This window comes from Saccostrea cucullata, unplaced genomic scaffold (genome assembly GCF_032062105.1).
Source record: "Saccostrea cucullata isolate Sc308-1 unplaced genomic scaffold, CSIRO_AGI_Scuc_v1 ctg1153, whole genome shotgun sequence".
In the NCBI taxonomy this organism is placed as follows: Eukaryota; Metazoa; Mollusca; class Bivalvia; order Ostreida; family Ostreidae; genus Saccostrea; species Saccostrea cuccullata.
This window is the reverse complement of record NW_026930762.1, coordinates 333,420-350,896: the sequence shown is the minus strand read 5'-3', so window position 1 is coordinate 350,896 and position 17,477 is coordinate 333,420.

Sequence of the window (17,477 nt, the reverse complement as noted above, 5' to 3'; positions counted from 1 at the left end):
TCGTAAAATTTATAGTCAATACAATGAGCATGTCAGCAAATGCAATTTATTATTGTGTCAAATGCTGATTGACGTTTTTCGTACTTATTGTTAGGTCAGTATTTGAACACTGAATTGTCGAAGAATTTTTCTTTTATTTCCCGATCATAACCAAGAGCACACGGCGGATGTTACCGGTCGACATAGGATGAACACTCTTCCAAGGCAACTGATCCCACCTGTGATGTTTTAAAGGTATGTGCTTTCCTTCTGATTTTGTATTGTTAAATGGATTTTTGAGCTTGAATTATCTCCATAATTATTAAACATTAAAGCTCGTTTATAACGAAGCCACTGGGAACTATGAAATTACTTTGCTAAATCCGTAAATCCTTATACCCGTATAAGGAATTCGTTAATTTTTTTATATAGCTTTACTTTGTTATATCCTTAAATCCTAATATCTGTTATTTGTTATATGCATATAAGGAATTAGCTAAATTTATATAACTGGGGGTCCAAGATAACTTCGATTAATCCGTGAATTTGCAATATCTGTGTTCGTACTAAACGAGTTTTACTGTACAATGTATTTCACTCTAGATTATCCCTTACAATACATGAATATAAACGGTACAGCTGTTTTAAGATTAAATAAGAACACATACGTTAAATGTAGGTCACTTTCATTGAATAGAATATTATAAATACATGTATTGAAGACTGAAAAATCTACTTTTTTTAACAACAAAATGATATCTGCTGGAAAAAAATTACCGATTTACGGTCTATGACAGCATTTTATGTTTTTGACACTACATATAAAGAGAAGAGGAAAAACAGCAGCGTGAAGGACATTACAAAGCACTAATAAATTATTTACTTTTCCATTCTCATATGTGGAAGGGTAGATATAAGAGATGACTTGTATCAAAACCAAGGGCACAGCAGGAACAACCGATGCAATGAAAAAGGAACGCAATACTTTAAATGCTTTCAACTTCCACCTACCTCCTACTTCATTGTGTTGCTGTTTGATATTCGTTTGGTTTTGTTTTATTTTCCCAAAATTTCTTTGTGTTTTTGTTGTTCCACTATTATTCTTTCTCCTTGTAAAATTAAGAACGTTCTTTGATGATGCTTCGGATCCTAAACCTATTTCTGTTGCATTACTCTCTGAAAGTTCCTTAGGTGATGGTTTTCCAGAAATTCGTCTTAACGTCTTTTTATCTTTTTCTGCATCTGACGACCCCTCGGCATTTTCAGAAGGACTAGATATTTTTGTTCCACTAGGATCGATTTTCTCTCCTTTACTTGTGCCGAATTCTGATACCGTAATGATGCCATTACTCGAATTTCTGCCTGAGTTAACATTTGGACTATGTGAAAAAATAACAGTCCTGATTTTTCTAGCTATGTAAAAGTACATAATAGACACGGTTATAATTTCTAATGAAAATATTGTCCTAATTATGTTAATAACCAGAGTGATATTGTGACCAAAAAGCTGAGGGCCATTACATCTTGTGGCATTTTTCCTTGAATACCGAAGAAACAGTGGAAGAAAAATGGAGGCTGAAAAAACCAGAGAACATCCGAGGAATAACAGTCTTGTTTTTATTTTAGTCATCCTTCTAAATGTTCTACTAGAAGAGTTTCTCAGAGCACAATACCGCTCAACACAAATATAGAGCAGGTGATTGAAAACATTATGTCTTCCAAGGGTACACAATAATATAAACATCATACACATATATTCCATGTAGTTAGTCAAAAATAAGAGAAGGAAATAAAAAATACTTGTAAGAATTTCAGTTGAAGATATGATTAGAAATACAAGGTACTGATTTCGCTTTCGTAGATTTTTATCCTTTGCTAAAAGTATACACGCAGCGATGCATAAAAGAGTCGAAAGACACAGGATTCCTCCAAACAGTGGATAAAGAAAACGTCCAAAATCTCCAAAAGGATAAACATAAGTCATGCTATTTGTCCAATTTAACGATGAATTCATGACTGGAACAACACTGCATAAAAAGGGAGTAATACGTGCAATCTTGGACTTGTTTCTTAAGATGAAGAACAATATCTGTGATGGAGAACAGGCTTTAGCAGATTTTCTCCTGCTCAATTAAAGGCGCCAAGTGACCATATGCATCTTAACAGTGATGGAGTCTTTTTCAATGTGATTTATTGATTTACTCACACAATGACATTTTCTCATCTTGGTGGCTATCATGGAAAAGGTTTAGGAAGTAATATAAAAATATATATATAATTATGATATAAGACAAAGGTAATATAAATTATTCAAAATGTGCGATTGATAATGCTTATACTGAACAATGAAACTGTTTAGTGCTTAAAGATCCGAGTAGTAGATGTCCCGATATCACAGGATGAGTTACCTGTCCATGTCATGGTGGGTAGCGTTTTTCACGAGCAGAGCCGATAGATGTAAAATATAAGGAAAAGGAATGTGGATAGATGAAAATTTTCATTTGTAGGTTACCGTAGTTTTCATATATTATTATATATCACTTTATAGCATGTAATGTGGTGATATTGGACTGAAATTTATTATATTATTAGATGAACTCACAGTTGAACAATTGAAAAATCTAAACTGATATCGAATACATATATCGCCATTATTTTTGCTTTTTGCCATATCATAAACTTTGCAATCATATCAAAACAAATCAAATCATAATGCGTAACAGAGACTCATCAAACAAAATATGCGTTAGTGAACTTTCCCTAGACATGTCAAGATCATTCAGTGATGTTATCCAGTCATTGAAGTCTCGGGATGGCTCACTTCTGACCAGATGCAGAAGCAGGAGCCTATTCCCACTCAAACATCTACTCCTGAAAATATGATCAAAGTGAGCAACATCATGTTCCTCATTTTCCTACCCCTTAACTTGTAGTAAAAACTCTATCAAGGCCCATCACAATCTGTAGTGAAGACATACAAAAGATTGCAGAAAGTGTTGAAGCTTTACTTAGTATACCGCCTTAGCTACACTCACAGCTGAAATATTTAAAAGCGAAGAGCAGTAAAAACCTCTAAAAGAAAAAAGAAAAAAAAAAACGTGAACAAAAAAACAATGATCTGTTTCTTAAAGTTGCTAAGCTAGGACAATATGGTCGCCGAACCTTGGTTCGAGTATCTGGCATAGCTGAAACAATGAACGAAAATACTACAGACAAAATCATGGGTGCCGTTACAGCCGTTGGCATTCCTCTCCAATATTATTGAGAGGATATTACTATTTCGCATCGTGTTGGAAAACATGATTCCAACCGAACAAGCTCTAGACAAATAATAGCTAGATTAAGATCAGTGGATCTCAAATTCCATCTTGTAAAAAATAAAAAAAAATGTTCACAAAAAAGTGAGGAGATTGCTGGTATTACCATTAACGAGAATCTAACGAAATATCGAGACAACATCATGTTCCTTGGCAGAAATTCTGTCGAAATCACAGGATAAAATCAGTGTCTTCCTCTAATGGCAAGACCAAAATATACGATCGGAACAATCGAACACATTTTATTCGAGAAGACGCAGATCAAGTGCCCTTTTGACACAAAATGGCAATTTAGTAGTGTTACAAAAACAGTAATCTGAAATGTGTTAAATAGATTGTATAATATAATCCTTCCTTCCACACCAGTTTTCTTTTTTTTATAACTCATATGTAAAATGAACTGCATCAGTGTAATTGTTTACTTTTATCTTACTATCCTGTGGTGATATTGAGGTCAATTCAGGACCCACTATCGATAGTGCCCTTGACATTTTGCACCTAAATATTCGCAGTATAAGAAACAAACTAGGTTATTTCATATCGACGACGTATTGTCAATAAACAATGGTAATTTCCATTCCTATAAGATATATCCTGGTGAGCTTGAGACAAAAGATACGACAGAGTCTGTCACATCTGTTTCATACTTGGATATTTTATTTGAAAAAGACATTAATGGTAATCTAACAACCAAGCTCTATGGTTAACGTGATGACTTTATCTTTTCTATCGTCAACTTCCCTTACTTATGCAGCAATATACCTTCATCATCTGCATACGGAGTTTATATATCTCAGTTGATTCAATACGCAAGAGCATGCTCTACGTATGAACAGTTTCTAAAACGAGGTAAATTATTGACAAGCAAGTTGATGAAACACGAATATCAGCAATCTCGTTTAAAGTCATCATTTCGTAAGTTCTATGGTCGATACGATGACCTTGTCAGCAAATACAATTTATCATTGAGTCAAATGCTGACTGACGGTTTTCATACTAATTGTTAGTCCATTATTTATACACTGAATTGACGACGGCTGTTTTACCGTTATTTCCCGATCATGACAAGGAGCACACGGCGGGTGTGACCGGTGAGCAGGATTTGCTCACTCCTCCACGGCACCTGATCCCACCTCTAATGGTTTGGAGGTCCGTGTTTGCTCTGCTCCTACTTTTCGTATTGTTTTATGGACTTTGATATTCAATACTGTTCGTTATCCCCGTACCCTTCTCATTCATTCGTCGATGACTTTGAATATATTGTGTTTCACAGAGACCCATCTTGACCATATAATAACTAATGATACTCTATTATTAGATGGTTTTAGTAATATTGTAAGAAAAGATTGAAATTGTTTTGGGGGTGGTATTATGATATATTTATCAAATCAAATACATGCAATAAGACACAAGGACTATGAACCAGTTCATTTAGAATGTATTTGGTTAGAATTCGAAAACCTTACCTGTAAATACCATCTCTTTTGTATTTTTCGATTCCAAAAACTGGACAAAACTCTCATGGAGTTTAGATAAAGTAGGAGAATCTTCGAGTAAAATCATAATTGTTGGTGATATAAATGTAGATTTGTTCAATCACGCATCACAGTTCCAATTACTGTGTTTTAAAAATCAGAGAAATTTAATTTTGATAATTTTAACTATCTTTGAACGGAATTATTTATATATGTTTTTATGTTAACATGAAATTTTAAAATGCTGGTGAATACACCTGACAATTGCTACATTTAAAAGATAAATTAATTGTAAAATATAATATATTCTATTAACAAAGCTTAAAAAAATTGTGACGTCCTTTTTTTTTTTAAACCTGGTACAATTAATTTCTTATTGTTCTGTACCCTGTCCAATAAATTACACACAGGTGTCCAGTAAGATTCCACTTATTGGGCAGTCACAGGTAAACTGCAAAAAAAGGTAAAGAAATTGGGCTTGTGAACAAATTTAATTTTAATCCTGGAAAATTAACACAGGAAATCACAAGAGGTTCTTATTCACGACCTTTCGGAATTAAATTTCACAGTAATTCCCCCACATTATATTTTCTTGCTCCTCAGTGGTTATTTTTAAAACCAATCTGAGGTCTTGTTTTAATTGCCTAAATTAATTGCAATAAATTAAAACTAAAGAAATTGGGCTTGTGAACAAATTTAATTTTAATCCTGGAAAATTAACACAGGAAATCACAAGAGATTCTTATTCACGACCTTTCGGAATTAAATTTCACAGTAATTCCCCCACATTATATTTTCTTGCTCTTCAGTGGTTATTTTTAAAACCAATCTGAGGTCTTGTTTTAATTGCCTAAATTAATTGCAATAAATTAAAACTAAAGACGGTAACTTTGGGTAAAGCTGACGCTGTTAAAAAAGAAAATTAAGAGCGTTATTGGTAATTTAAAATCAGACCCATGTTCGTAAGTTTTATTTTCGGATTGGAAGTTTACTTATTTTATATGAGGCAATTAGAGTAGTTCCGGACTATAAATATGTACACATTTTTAGCTTATAATCATACATAATATTGTAATAAAGATAGGATTCTTCTCTGGTTTCTGAGCACATGAAATATTCAATGTACATGTATATTTGCTTATACGTCTTGTACATTTAGGTGAAAGAGATTTAAAAGACCATATTTTTCTTTCGTCATCACAATTGCACAACTTTAAATAAAGATGGTTTGAAAACTAGCAGGGACTATATTTTTGGCGAAATGGAGGCGTATGTAAATATCTTCATTTCTGCCTCTCAAAATTTTTCTAGAACAATGAATTTATTTATAAGTTTTACACAATCAAAGACTTTAAGAATTTTTCAAATGTTAGCTAAATTACTAATAATGGACTGAAGTTTTAAAATAATTCAAATTAATAAGATTTTCCAAACAAACTACAATTATGATAGCTTTTACACGCTTCCAATCTAAGTAAAGATATGAGCCAAAAGTCCATACAGTGTTTTTACTCTCTTAGTAAACGGTCAAAACTTTTTGTTTTTGTATCATTTTGTATCTCTATATGACTTCTTTACCATATGTGAAAATAAGAAAAATTTAAATAAAGGGTGCATATGATTTGATTATCCCCCTTTTTGGATGTGCTAATGTTCGTTTTTTATTGCTACGGAAAGGGAAGCATTTTAAGTATTATTCAGACTTTTTCTTCAAACTCTCTTTATTTCTTTAAAAATTATTTTTCGCTTCCATTTTGCTTGTTTATTTTCGTTTTTACGTATTCAATTTACTATCAATTTCTTTTTTAGATCGACCACAACCACTTTTAAAACAATGGTACATGCATCATATCTCCAACCTATCCCCCTTCTAACAAAAAAAGTATTTGACCAATAAATTAAAGCAATATAAGCTGCGTTTTTAAAAATTTTATTTTGCTGTTAAAATGTGTAATTATGATAAATTTTTATGTAACTTAAACCTTCATGAATAATTAGACTAAAATAGAAAGACTTCTATATTCTATCCAATATACAGTTTTATATTTTAAAAAATCATTATTGGACAGGACGACATCGAAAATATGAACAACAGATGTTTATTAACGTAATTTTTTTTCTGTCACTGAAAACATTATTTACAATTTTGCAACAAAAAAATTCCGACATCAAAGTTGCAGCTCATTTTAAATACCGAATAATTTTTAAATTTACATCAACAGTAAAGTGATGTAAATTTTTTTTCAAACAGTATTTCAATAGATCCGTTTTCTTTTTCTGTTTTCTAGATTATTTACAGAGGATCATGAGAATTTGATATTTTGAGCTATGCACCCACTTTGTTCGTGTTGTAGACCTACATGTATCTCAATTTATACTGCGATTGTAAAATCAATGCTTAATTACGCTTGTGGCCTCTTTATTATATTGTCAGATGACTTTTTTTTCAAAACTAGTATCTCTGTAATTAAAATAACCTTTTATAAAACTCTTTCCCTCAAATGAAGTTGCTTTCTATGCTTATTACCAAAATGATGCATTTGATGAAAATACTATTAATTTTAATGCTCATCTTTTTCCGAAAAGCGAAAAGAATACAAGGTATATCCTTATATTAATCATAAGACTCGTCGTATTTAATAAGATATTATTCAAATAAAAAAATCTTGATTTTTTTTTAATCAAAAACTTTCAGTTTTCACATGTTTTGTTGTTTCACATTAACACTTTCTTGTTTTTCTTCGTATAATGCGTTATAAGTCCAGTATTAGCAAGATCAGATTTTATTTAAAGATTTTGTGTTTACGTTTAGAATCTATATGAAGCTTAGACCGACATATAATTAACATTTGTGCATTTCGTGCTTCATGAACAATTTTGATTTTAATTCCTTAATAAAGTTTGATAGAAAAAAAAGATAAATAACCGAAACTCAAACAACAAACCTACGATTAATACGTGTGCGATTTATTCATAAATTCAATTTAAATAAAATGATATATTAAAAAATATAGTATGAAACATATGGAGATAAGGAACTTTACTAGTATTCAAGATAAAAAGCCCATGGGACGATAAAAAAACATAGGAGCAGACCTCCAACACATCAGAGATAGGATCAGGTGTCATGGAGGAGTGAGCATTCCCTGCCGACGAAATGCTTATTATGCATTTACAACGAAGCGCATTAAAGTGGTAAAATTTTCCGTTTGGATGAAAGGTTTTGAGCTATCTTTAGAAGCTGATTGTCATATGAAGAGACACCAATTTCTTTAGAAAGGAAAAACTCGGGGATATGGTTCATTAGAATAATGTAGAATAGGTTTTCCATAAAAACATGTGTAATAGCTAATCAAATTGACGGTCTACATAAACACCGGGTAAGCACGTGTTCGACCGACACTTGTGTTATGGTAACTCGAATAAACACGATAAATTCGAATTCAAATGATGTACAAATTCATTGCAATACATGTTTTACAGAATCGGGAACTCTTTAACTCTCTCTTATAACTTTAAAAATCTATATTTTGGTGTAACTCATGTGGCTTGTCACGACGAGTTGGGTGTTCTTAAATATATTACAACGAATATTTCTTTTTCGTTTCTAAAGAAACGGGCGTGTCATTATGTTATAATTGACGTTCAAAACACGACTCGGAACGTTTCATTCAAACGGAAAACTTTAACACTTTTATGCGCTTCATTGTATCTTGATAATGTCAATTTTTGAGGCCTGTTTATCCGAAGGACAATGTGACTGTCATGATCAGGAAAATCCGTCGTCAATCCAGTGTATAAATAAATTGACTAACAACTAGTATGAAAAACGTTAGTCAGAATTTGATTCAATGATCAATTGTATTTGCTGATAAGGTCATTGTATCAACCATAGAACTTATAAAGTGATGACTATAAACGAGACAGCTGATATCCTTGCTTCATCAACTTGTTTGTCGATAATTTAACTCGTTTTAAAATATTGTTCATACGTAGAGCATGCTCTTGCGCATCGAATCAGCTGAGAGATAAAGACTCCGTATATAGTTGATGAAGGTATATTGCTGTATAAGTGAGGGGAGTTGACGATTGAAAAGTAAAAGTCATCACGTTTTTTACACAGTTTGATTGTTAGATTACCATTAACGACTTTTTCATGTAAAATATCCAAATATGAAAAGATGTGTCAGACTTTCTTGCATCTTTTATCTCAAAGCAACCAGGATTTATCGTATCTAAATGTCTAGCTGAAACCCAGAGCAAGTTTTTTTCTTCTTTTCACATACATAACATTTTGGATAAATTCTGCTTCATATGAATACAAATTAGGTACGTTAATATTGGTGCGTAATTGGTACCCATGTTAATTCCAATAGATTGTTGGAAAACCTGTTCTCCCAAAACCACATAGATATTGTTCTTCAGAAACCCAAGCATCTTTTTAATATAAACCTCAGAATATGTTTGTGTGTACAATCAGAGTGTTTTTACCAAAGTAATTTTGCAAATGATCAAGAAAATCTACCAGTTCCATTGTTATTGAAAATAAAACAGCTGTCAATGATATGAAAAAAAAACCAATACTTTAATTTATCGGAGAGAACGGTTGTGTATAAAAGTGAAAAATCGTAAGTTTCTTTAAGCTTTTGATTCTGGTAAAATTTCCTGATTTCAAATTTTCCGAAAGTTTTTAAAAAAATTTTTAGTATCCACATATGATTTAACATCTTCTGGTGTACTCTTCGAGTATCTCTTTCACTACTGTACATATTTTAGTGAGGAGAAAAGAAAGATATTTGGTAGAACATTTACTGGAACCTGCTACATGTATGTATCTTTGTTTATCGGGATTTTTATAAACTGTCGGTATTCAGTATAGATATGGAAATTGTATTACATCTTAGTTGTTTGGAATATTACAAATATTCAAAACTGACATATATGAGTATAATGTGGATTACCACTTGTGGAATTAAATAAAAGTTTATCAAAATATATTTTATATAATAAGCCTTACAAAGACAGAAAATGTTGTTACCATTCTTTGTCAACAGATACCAGTAAGTATAGCTGATCATGTAATCTATCTTCTGGAAAATGAAAACAAAAGGATATATGGTTTTTATATTGCCCCTAAGTCGCTTCGTGATTGATTATAACATACATTTAATCCATTCTGACAAAGTGTCAAGATCTTCTTTTGTTTGTGTGGTCCAGCGTTCGTAATCCTCGTCAGAACACATAGAATTTAAGAAATTACGACGCGCCAAGGATCGAATGTTTATACATTTATGACCTTTTTGAATTAGTGATCAATGATCCAAGAGGACAATAGCTATATTGTGGAGGGAACATGAACACGAGTTATATCACATTACCAGTGATGTTTACCTCAAAATGATTTATTTGTCAAAAATGCATCAATTCACATAATTGACGATAGTTCGATTCCTTTGTTTTTCTCTCATTGATTGACTGGTAACAAAAAAACTTCTATTGAAAAAAAAATCCTCACTTTTTGTGCATTAATATTGTTTTTTTTTACGAGTAGGAACAACGAATTTTCAAACACTGCACATTTTTGCGTTTTTACGCCAACATTCTTTTTCAGCTATAAAGAAAGGAACAACTCAACAAATTGTATTAAAATTTCTAGAAATGGAAATCAACTCAATTTATATTAAGACAGTAAAATATGATAAATAGTTACCGCTTTTCCTAAATGGGTCACCACGGTAGCTCAGTCAGTAGAGCACTTGCTCCGTAATCAGATGGTCCTGTGTTCGAATCCCGGCCGCGACTGACCTAAATCGAAAAACGGAAGCAACTGTTACTTGGCCAAGCGCCAAACACTTGAAGTGAACGTCGCGGGTCCTTTAGATTAGACCTTAAAAAACGTGTCGCGGTGGGCAATACTCGATAATGTACCCTCACCGCTTAATGACCCTGAGTGTCGAGTAATAGTCTAATTTAATTTTAAGATCTTCATTGTATACATGTATGGTGATGTCTCTATATGAGTGATAAAAATTACGTAAAACAACAAACGATCAATCAATCTTCCTAAATGGGTGCCTAAAATGATGCATACTTATATGTGAAGTACTGCACATAATGCTCCTGAAAGTCCGACAGATAAGGGGTATTTCCCCTAAAATTAATTACCATTTACATTTTGTAAATCAAACCAGTGTTTCAAATTCATATTCTTTTCACACTTCATTCGAAACTTCTGCTAATTTAAACGGATTATATTTATCCTCTCTAATAAACATTTTATGTATGAACATATTTCTCGTATTTCACATAACGCTATAAAATTCAAGCTAACATACGGTTTTATTACCAATATTTTTTGTTTTTTGTTTTACAAATTGCGCTTTTTGTCTTACTTAATACCTCTTAAGTAATTCAGTAAAACAAAACATGAAATATGCTGAAAGGCATAGAATGGAATTTCAATTGAAATAATATGCATTAAAATAGGATTGATTTATTGTATGTTGTTTAACGTCTCTCTCGAGATTTTTTTTAACTCATACGAAGACGCCACCTCTTGCCAGTGGAGAGCTGCAAATTCTTGTCCTATGTTTGGCACTTACGGCCATTGAGCAGTGAGGGATCTTTTTCGTGCCAACACCTACTGCAACACGGGACCTCGGTTTATACGATCTCATATTAAACTGCGAACGATAGTATTGTTCTACCGTCTACCTCAAAGTCATTTTTCTAAAAGGTATTGACGTATTTAATTGATTTTTTGATATCCATGCAGTCATAATAGAATTGCAAAAAACTTTAAAAATGGTTTCTACAACTTTGTCTATTTCCATTTGAATAAGAAGTCCAAGATTACAAACAGTAATAAATTTTAAAAATCTATAAACAGTATAAATCTGTGAAGAGGACAGAAAACATGGTCCCAGGAAATCTTAGAGGTGGGATCAGAAGTCTAGGAGGAGTAAACATCCCCTGTTGACCAGTCACTCCCGTCGTGAACCTGTGAATTGATTATGTTCATTCCGTTTTCAAATTCTATATAAAACATAAAGAACAACTGGCATGAAATATGTCAGTCAAGGACAGATAATACAAACTTTTGTCAAAAATTTTGAAAATAACAACTTTAGTCACGTTTTAATGAATAAAACGAATAAGTTTCACCGCGTAGTTTTCATTTTTTATTCAAAGTTGCACAAAAATGGAATTTGAAAGGAAAAATATTCTTATAGAATAATAAGAATGGTTTAAGAAGGGTACAATTTTGAACATCACAGGTTAACATTTTTTTTATATTCCAGAAGTTTATTATTTGCATCATATGCAATGATATGAGGTCAAAAATCATGTACCAATCCAGGCATCCATTTTTTGTTTGTGTCATCTGTCCTTAATATACTATATCAATTATTTTCCTAACAATGTTATATGACGGCCTTAGAAGTTTTAAATTGCCGACTTGTACTATACGTCTTTACGGTTTGAAACAGAGTGAGGCTACTAAAGCTTTAGGTATGTCGATGCTTTAGAAATCTGTTAAGCTTAGTTTTAAGTCATTTTTATAATTCAGTCACTGTTTATCCCGGCTTGTAATCTTAAACTGATTTCTTTCAATTGTGTATTTAGACTTAGGGTGTAAAGAAACTTATGTTAACCTTTAAGCTTACCTCTAAGACAAAGGGAAAACAGAGTTGGGTTTATTTTCGAAGCCAAAGAAAAACTTGGGGACTACGAGGTTTTTTTTTTCGGGGGGGGGGGGGGGGGGGGGGGGGGGGGGGGGGGTAATTGCTTTAAATCTATGTCAAGTTTATGGTGAATCGAGCTGATGTGATTTTTAAATTATCTTTTTATTGTTAAGAAATATGGAAAAAACATAGTAACATCATTGTTATTTGTAAGAGTTCTCTTATTTGTCAAGGTATTTTATAATTAATCTAGAGTGATGCATAGAGATATGGTCAAGTTAATGTTGCCGTTGGGGACATTTTTGTTCACATTTGTTTGTACATGCCTGTAACCCATGTGTTAATAAGTTCAAGTAGGGCATGACCTATTTTTCTTAACAATTATTCCAGTAACATTTGATTACATTTGAGTAGCTTATATGATTTTTTTTAAAACCGATTAAGAAGTTCTTCTCGTGATGATCCAATTTTGGCCTTCCAAGAAAGCATATTTAAATAAGAATATGTATTTAATTATGAATTATTCTTTGTAAATTTTTCATAAAAGTTAACCTCGTAAGTGTACATATATAATATGATGTAATAGCAAAAAAAAAACAAACAAACAAACAAACAAAAAACAAAAAACAAAAAAAAAAAAAAAAAAAAAAAAAAAAGAAAGAAGAGAACTAGGGGGGCGAGAATAATAATGCTCTTAAATAACAAATATTTTTTCTTAAAATTGTAAAAATGGGATAAAAACTAATTGAACTAGTAGTGATCATTTTTGATTTTAGAAATGAATGCATTCCCGTTTTTTGTTTGGATATTTGTGTGATACTTATAACAAAAAGTACTCCTGCTTTTCAAAGAGTGACGAAGGGGAAAAAAGCGAAATGAATCTCTTTGGTACCATCATGTTTGTACTGTTACAGCTCGACCACCGGTAGCTACTGTGAAGCCGTTTATATTTCCCACACTGGAATCCCTGACCCTCCCCCAACTGACGTCATATATCTTAACAGATGCTGGGTGCAATGAACTTTATTTAAGAATGGCATGTGAACTTTTACACTTTATTTTTTTAAGAGAGACATTTTCATGAATGCATTTTGACATGCATGACAGTTAGATATGATAGTAGGACCACAAAATGAATTATGAAATTGTCGGAGCCATGGGGGGTTAAAACAGATGATGATTTTGTCATCGGTTGACCTGGCCCAGCATATTCTAAACATTATGTAGACTTCACTTTAAAGACATTCTTATCCAGTCCTATACAGTATAATTTTATCTTTAAAAAAAAACATATTGTCAAACTTTAAAAAGTTTATTTTAAACTTGCCTTAAATAAAGCATTGCTTGATTGAGCATTGATTTGTCCGTTTCAAGGGTTTTCATTCATGGTATGCTCATACGTCACCTGCTCAAGGCCAAAAGCCATAGACTGTGGCCTTTGCGCAGCAATTAAGGCCACAGCAGTAAGATTTATTTATTGTGCAAAATACGCCTACTGCGAGGAGGTACTGCAGTTTTTTTAAGGTTTAACCCGAAATACATGAACTAAATAAATTCCATTCAAATTTTAAATAAAGAGAAAATACAAGAACGATAAAAAATGCAAATGGTTAGAATGTACAATTTACAATAACTAACACAATTCTATTCAACGAAGTTCCAAGGATTGTTAATGACACACAAAGCGGATGTGACTGGTCGGCAGAGGATGTTCACTCCTCCATTCCATCGATCCAGCTTCTAATATTTTGGAAGTTTTGTTCTGCTCTACTCCTATTTTATATTGTTTTATTGACTTTTGAACTTGAATGCTGTTTGTTATATGCTTATTATTTCATCTTTTATACCTCCATATCCTTCTTCATTAAGAGTTCTCACTATATACCTCTGAAGGGTTTTATAATTTGACTTTTGTTCACACTCAGATCCATTGAGCAGTGAGGCCTCTCTATCTTGGCAACGCCTACCATGACACAGGGTCTCAGTTTTAAATGATTCATCCTAAAGAACCACAACTTTTACTTAAGGACAGATGATACAAACAAACTTTTGTCAAAACAATTAAAAATAACACTTTAAGTCATGTTTTAATAATAAAATAAAAAAAAAACCGAACAAGTTTCATCGAGGAGTATTTAACTTTTTATTCAGAGATTCAAAATAATAAGATTTGAAGTGAAAATTATTTGTATAGATTAATAAGGATGGTTGCAGAAATGTAGAGTTTTCCACATCAAAGAAGGTTAAATTTACAATTTATTCATATTTTAGAAATTTATCATTATCATTTGCAACAAAAATCATCGTCCCAAGCCACGGCCCGGAGACTGCATAGCTCTCTCCAAACCGTGGCTTCTTGATCACAAAAAGTGTCGCAGTCTTGAATATTTACGCCTCTCTATTGTGACGTCATATTCTTTTAATGACAGGTTTTATTTCCATCGCAATTGAAATTTTACAATTTTCATCAGCAGTATGTCGTACATTGCGATTGGGTGTTGAAAGGTTGCATCAAAGTTCAATATCTGACTATGTTTTACTCGCATTGGTCAATATTTTTTTTTTAAATGAACTACGAAACATTCCCTTCTCATTCAGCCAGAGCAAGAATTGAAGAGGATCGTACATTTCGGCCGTTGTTTGCGACGATGAACAAAAATAGGCCCAGAAATAGATATATATTAATATAACAGTAACTTGATCCGTCGAGTTGACAGGCGCGGATCATCAGATCGAACGAGACGCGAAGCGTCGAGTTTGATCTGATGATCCGCGCCTGTCAACGAGACGTGATACGGCTATTCGGCCCAAGTTACTGTTGTAATGATAAATTTATTATATACCCCCTTATAACTAGCAAAATATATCAAAATAAATCTTTAAAGATCAATTGTATAATATTTATCTATAAAACAAAGTATAATAAAAAGGGACTTTTTAACGCGCAAGAAAAATAACGTCATGTTTCTGCGTACTACGTCATCTGTTTCAGAGAGTGGTAATATGGATTCAGAAAGCCACAGTGTGGTGATCCAGAAAGTCGTAGCGTAAAATCAACAGTAATATTGAGTGATGCACATTAGGTATATAATAAATTCCAATCTTAGACATCCACTCCATATATTTAATTAATTTAGTTTGTATCGTATGTCCTTAAATTAAGACACAGTTGCTGCATATTTTATCAACTCAAGTCAGACGCGTCTAAATTTCGAACCTACAACTTTCCGGTCAATAGGTCTACCGCTCTATCGTTACGGTCACTGTACGAGGGGTGATCAAAAAGTTCGAAAACTATCTCTATATCTACAAAACCACAATTCAGATTAGAATGAAATTCGGTACACACATAGCCATACACAAGGTCTATAAATAGCATATACTGAATAAAGTTTTTCTCTTTGTTTGTGACGTCACAATTTGAAAATGACGTCACTATGTAGGTCACTTGTGACGAAAAATGGTTGTCTCAGTCGAACTCGTTCTACAAACGACTGTACAATTTATTGTATATCTTAGATATCCCTCTGCAGTATCATATAATAATTTGTACACAGTTTACTACGATAAATGAGTTCCTATAAATTCAATTAATGATTGGATTGATCGTTTTAGTGAAGGAAGGCAGATGGTTAAAAATGATACTTGTCATTTTGCCCAATGAAAGCAATTTTGAAAAGATATGTGTTTTTAATTAAGCAATTTGCTATCAAAGACTTCCAATTTTCACTTTGAAAAATAGTTGAATATTTGAACAATAATATAATTATTAAATACCTAAGATATCGTTTACTTTTGATTTTAAACATATTAGATATGATAAAAAGAAGGCTACTATTCTCTATCCACCTTGAATATAAATCTCTCCCGAGACACAAGATTTGTGTTTTAAAGGTCGCCATGCTTATTTTTGGAAATGATATTCTTATCCACCCATTCTGTTGCCGAGATTTGACCATTTCTGACAAATGAACTGTTCTTGTCATAAAAATTAACTCACATGGAAAGAAATATAAGACTCAGTAAAATCTTTCAACTTTTGTGACAGAACGCTACGGAGGGGGTCACGTGACCGCCAATATCACGTGGTTTGCGCATGCGCAAAGCGGTGGTTGCTGTGCATTAAAATCGGAGAGGATTAATTTAAAATATAATCAACATTGAAACCAAATGTTGTTTCTTTCATGGAAGCTATTCAATTAGTTTGCGAACTTTTTGATCACCCCTCGTATATATCATAACAGTTTACATGTAATGGAGAATTAAAACGGATGTATTTAAAAAACGTTTCTTTCTACATCTATGTTTTATATATATTTTTATCTTAATTAACAGACACTGTAAATACGTTATGCGCCATATGTGTCCCGAGAACCTTAACAAACATTTATACAATTCATACTCTCATCTGAAACTTTTAAATGCATGAAGATGTAATAACATTGATATACATTCAGTTTCACGATCCTTTAACGTTAACAGTACAAGTTTACCTGCAGTGCAAAAAAAAAAAAAAGTGAATGTTTAATATTCCTTTGGATGAAAATTCGAAACCTTTCATGACCTGTAGAAAAGATGTTTCTTCATTTATAATTCTATTAATGCTTTAGATTTTTTAATGTCAATAGTATACATTAAATTTCATTCTAAAACAATTCTAAGATTTTATACACTTTCTTAATTTAAAAAAAGTTCTTTTATATCATTCTAGTAGGGAACAGGTACTCTTAAGAAAGGTTGTAATTAAATTATGTTTAGGAATAAAAAAAATCGTGAAAGTCCAATTGTCCATTTCCTTCCCTATTAGATTTTGTGATATTTTTTACAATCGTAAATTTCAAACTTGAGAGTGATGGGATCAGTTAAATTTCTATGCGCTAAACCAACACAGGGTGAATAGGATAAAAATATTCTTTGAGCGAAGACGCAGTAAACAAAAAAAGTGTTTGGAACGTGTATTCATTCAAAGTGGTAACTCTAAACAGTATTATTTTATGACATATTTTTTTTTATTCAATACC